Consider the following 5,000-nt stretch of genomic DNA (forward strand, 5'->3'; position numbering starts at 1 on the left):
ATGACTCGCGCTTACTGGGAATTCCTCGTTCATGGGGAACAATTGCAAGCCCCAATCCCTAGCACGAAGGAGGTTCAGCGGGTTACCCCGACCTTTCGGCCTAGGAAGACACGCTGATTCCTTCAGTGTAGCGCGCGTGCGGCCCAGAACATCTAAGGGCATCACAGACCTGTTATTGCTCAATCTCGTGCGGCTAGAAGCCGCCTGTCCCTCTAAGAAGAAAAGTAATCGCTGACAGCACGAAGGATGTCACGCGACTAGTTAGCAGGCTAGAGTCTCGTTCGTTATCGGAATTAACCAGACAAATCGCTCCACCAACTAAGAACGGCCATGCACCACCACCCACCGAATCAAGAAAGAGCTATCAATCTGTCAATCCTTCCGGTGTCCGGGCCTGGTGAGGTTTCCCGTGTTGAGTCAAATTAAGCCGCAGGCTCCACTCCTGGTGGTGCCCTTCCGTCAATTCCTTTAAGTTTCAGCTTTGCAACCATACTTCCCCCGGAACCCAAAAGCTTTGGTTTCCCGGAGGCTGCCCGCCGAGTCATCGGAGGAACTGCGGCGGATCGCTGGCTGGCATCGTTTATGGTTAGAACTAGGGCGGTATCTGATCGCCTTCGAACCTCTAACTTTCGTTCTTGATTAATTAAAACATACTTGGCAAATGCTTTCGCTTCTGTTCGTCTTGCGACGATCCAAGAATTTCACCTCTAACGTCGCAATACGAATGCCCCCGCCTGTCCCTATTAATCATTACCTCGGGTTCCGAAAACCAACAAAATAGAACCGAGGTCCTATTCCATTATTCCATGCACACAGTATTCAGGCGGGCTTGCCTGCTTTAAGCACTCTAATCTGTTCAAAGTAAACGTGCCGGCCCACCGAGACACTCACTCAAGAGCACCCTGGTAGGATTGCAACGGGGTCCGCCTCGGGACGCACGAGCACGCACGAGGCGCGTCGCACGCCTTCAGCTCGCCCCACCGGCAGGACGTCCCACGATACATGCCAGTTAAACACCGACGGGCGGTGAACCAACAGCGTGGGACACAAATCCAACTACGAGCTTTTTAACCGCAACAACTTTAATATACGCTATTGGAGCTGGAATTACCGCGGCTGCTGGCACCAGACTTGCCCTCCAATAGATACTCGTTAAAGGATTTAAAGTGTACTCATTCCGATTACGGGGCCTCGGATGAGTCCCGTATCGTTATTTTTCGTCACTACCTCCCCGTGCCGGGAGTGGGTAATTTGCGCGCCTGCTGCCTTCCTTGGATGTGGTAGCCGTTTCTCAGGCTCCCTCTCCGGAATCGAACCCTGATTCCCCGTTACCCGTTACAACCATGGTAGGCGCAGAACCTACCATCGACAGTTGATAAGGCAGACATTTGAAAGATGCGTCGCCGGTACGAGGACCGTGCGATCAGCCCAAAGTTATTCAGAGTCACCAAGGCAAACGGACCGGACGAGCCGACCGATTGGTTTTGATCTAATAAAAGCGTCCCTTCCATCTCTGGTCGGGACTCTGTTTGCATGTATTAGCTCTAGAATTACCACAGTTATCCAAGTAACGTGGGTACGATCTAAGGAACCATAACTGATTTAATGAGCCATTCGCGGTTTCACCTTAATGCGGCTTGTACTGAGACATGCATGGCTTAATCTTTGAGACAAGCATATGACTACTGGCAGGATCAACCAGGGAGCTGCGTCAACTAGAGCTGAGCAGCCGGCCGCCCGGGAGTGTGTCCCGGGGGCCCGCGCGAACACGCAAGCGTCCGCTCAATTATTCTGCAAACAGGAGGAGGCTGAGCTCCCCTGCACAATACACCTCGAAACCCTCTCAGGTCCCGGCGGCGCGCAGCGCCGTCCTAAGTACTTGGTCGGGTTCGAGAGAGGCGCAATCGCCCGGAGTTTGGCGAGTAGACGCTTTAGGTGCGACCACCCGTGCTCCCAACTGAGCTTGCCGCTGCCGACAGACGCCCGGGAGCGTGCTGTCGTGGCATTGCCGGCGGGAGACAACACGCGCCACCTACGGTGGCCGGCAGCTCCAACGCCAGCGCCACAGAAGGACAAAAGCCCCACTTGGGTGCCGAAGCGAACTCTCCCAGCACAGCGCACGCGCCAACACGTCCGCACAGCTGCGATACAATCCACCTGCGAGAACCGCAGAGGCGACCGAGCAGCAGACGGCGTCGCGGCGCCGAGCGCCGGGCGGCGGCGCATCCTCAGCGCACACAGTCCTCAATCGGACCAGCACACTGCAGATGTCCACCGCGCTTCGCACCGGGCCCGCGAGGACCTACTTTGGCCGCACGGCGCCGCGTGCAGGGTGCGCCGGCGCGCAGCTACGCCGCCTGCCGCCTCCGTCGGCCGGCGCGCCTGCCACTGGCCGCCCCCACCAGCCGGCTGTAGCGCGTGCGCCCACGCACCGCGCGGCCAGCACGCCGGGAGGCCCCCCCTCACCGGCCGGGGACGGTCCCACCCAGCCACCGCCGCGTATCGCTTCACACCCACATGCCATTCACGTTCGTGGGCATGGTGGGTATCGCTGAAACAACCGGTTGGTAGCTCAACCGATCGTCGCCATCACTGATTCACCTCTAGCGAGAACAACCGCACCACAACGGTTTACCAGTTCTTCATTTGCGTAACGTCACCAGCAAACGTAGACGTCCATCGCCATTTGCAAATTCAACGATTGTTGCATGCCTGTGTCAGGTGTCACGACACACTATGTCTGCCCACATACACGCAACAACATGTGCACGCTTCGCGAACACGTGGAAGGTGGCCCCCGTACGTATGCGATGTCCATTGCGCGAACGACTGTCAACCGGCCTCTGTCGCATGTCGCAGATGTGGAACGCAGTGCACCATGCTATCACGGTGTGTGAGAAGAGACGACTACGTCTGACAACACGCGCCACTACATCAACAGACGGCTCATGCCGATCGCCATCCACGGCATACCATACTGCAATCCAGCTCTTATAGGGAGACGACATGTAGCTGAGTGCACAATATTTGGACCGTATGGTTCGCCGTTGTTGGCGCAGTCGTGGTACGGTCACACATGTACCACGATGTATCATTCAGTACATGAGGACCAATGTGCAGTACAGTGTGTGATTTGGACGTACAACATCAGCGGACAGTTGACACAAGCCGTACCACAACGTAGGCTGTGCTTCGCCATGCGAATGCCAATGAACAACTGCGAAGGGCATTGAGCATGTACGTCCTGCTGCCATCCGCATTACAGTGTATAGCTGCAAGGTGTTTAACATGAAGCGATACTCTGGGGACCGGGCAGTGCGAGTAGCAAACTATATTGCGGGGGTTGCAGTTAGGCAACACTACACTAATTTAACGCGTCGTATGACAATTACAGAGCAGGTTAAGGCCCAACGTGTGTTGGGTTAAGGCCCAACGTGTGTTGGGTTAAGGCCCAACGTGTGTTGGGTTAAGGCCCAACGTGTGTTGGGTTAAGGCCCAACGTGTGTTGGGTTAAGGCCCAACGTGTGTTGGGTTAAGGCCCAACGTGTGTTGGGTTAAGGCCCAACGTGTGTTGGGTTAAGGCCCAACGTGTGTTGGGTTAAGGCCCAACGTGTGTTGGGTTAAGGCCCAACGTGTGTTGGGTTAAGGCCCAACGTGTGTTGGGTTAAGGCCCAACGTGTGTTGGGTTAAGGCCCAACGTGTGTTGGGTTAAGGCCCAACGTGTGTTGGGTTAAGGCCCAACGTGTGTTGGGTTAAGGCCCAACGTGTGTTGGGTTAAGGCGCAACGTGTGTTGGGTTAAGGCCCAACGTGTGTTGGGTTAAGGCGCAACGTGTGTTGGGTTAAGGCGCAACGTGTGTTGGGTTAAGGCGCAACGTGTGTTGGGTTAAGGCGCAACGTGTGTTGGGTTAAGGCGCAACGTGTGTTGGGTTAAGGCGCAACGTGTGTTGGGTTAAGGCGCAACGTGTGTTGGGTTAAGGCGCAACGTGTGTTGGGTTAAGGCGCAACATAGGTTAGGTTAAGGCGCAACATAGGTTAGGTTAAGGCGCAACATAGGTTAGGTTAAGGCGCAACATAGGTTAGGTTAAGGCGCAACATAGGTTAGGTTAAGGCGCAACATAGGTTAGGTTAAGGCGCAACATAGGTTAGGTTAAGGCGCAACATAGGTTAGGTTAAGGCGCAACATAGGTTAGGTTAAGGCGCAACATAGGTTAGGTTAAGGCGCAACATAGGTTAGGTTAAGGCGCAACATAGGTTAGGTTAAGGCGCAACATAGGTTAGGTTAAGGTACAATATAGGTTAGGTTAAGGTACAATATAGGGTAGGTTAAGGCGCAACATAGGTTAGGTTAAGGCGCAACATAGGTTAGGTTAAGGCGCAACATAGGTTAGGTTAAGGCGCAACATAGGTTAGGTTAAGGCGCAACATAGGTTAGGTTAAGGCACAACACGGGTTAGGTTAAGGCACAACACGGGTTAGGTTAAGGCACAACACGGGTTAGGTTAAGGCACAACACAGGTTAGGTTAAGGCACAACACGGGTTAGGTTAAGGCACAACACGGGTTAGGTTAAGGCAGAATACGGGTTAGGTTAAGGCACAATACGGGTTAGGTTAAGGCACAATACGGGTTAGGTTAAGGCACAATACGGGTTAGGTTAAGGCACAATACGGGTTAGGTTAAGGCACAATACGGGTTAGGTTAAGGCACAATACGGGTTAGGTTAAGGCACAATACGGGTTAGGTTAAGGCACAATACGGGTTAGGTTAAGGCACAATACGGGTTAGGTTAAGGCACAATACGGGTTAGGTTAAGGCACAATACGGGTTAGGTTAAGGCACAATACGGGTTAGGTTAAGGCACAATATGGGTTAGGTTAAGGCACAATATGGGTTAGGTTAAGGCACAATATGGGTTAGGTTAAGGCACAATATGGGTTAGGTTAAGGCACAATATGGGTTAGGTTAAGGTACACATTGTTGTAAGGAAAGGTGTTTTGGGG

At 53.7% G+C, this 5,000-nt stretch overlaps 1 non-coding gene across 1 annotated transcript in view; it reads right to left on the minus strand.

Annotated features, from left to right (window-relative positions):
• LOC126433540 (small subunit ribosomal RNA) overlaps positions 1–1,705 on the minus strand; it is a 1,910-nt gene extending 205 nt beyond the window's left edge. The window contains exon 1 of the ribosomal RNA XR_007578564.1: positions 1–1,705. This exon is cut by the window's left edge and continues 205 nt beyond it. This is a non-coding gene — a ribosomal RNA (small subunit ribosomal RNA).
• Between the last annotated feature and the right edge of the window lie 3,295 nt (positions 1,706–5,000).

The sequence above is a fragment of the Schistocerca serialis genome, unplaced genomic scaffold (assembly GCF_023864345.2).
Source record: "Schistocerca serialis cubense isolate TAMUIC-IGC-003099 unplaced genomic scaffold, iqSchSeri2.2 HiC_scaffold_1168, whole genome shotgun sequence".
NCBI classification, from domain to species: domain Eukaryota; kingdom Metazoa; phylum Arthropoda; class Insecta; order Orthoptera; family Acrididae; genus Schistocerca; species Schistocerca serialis.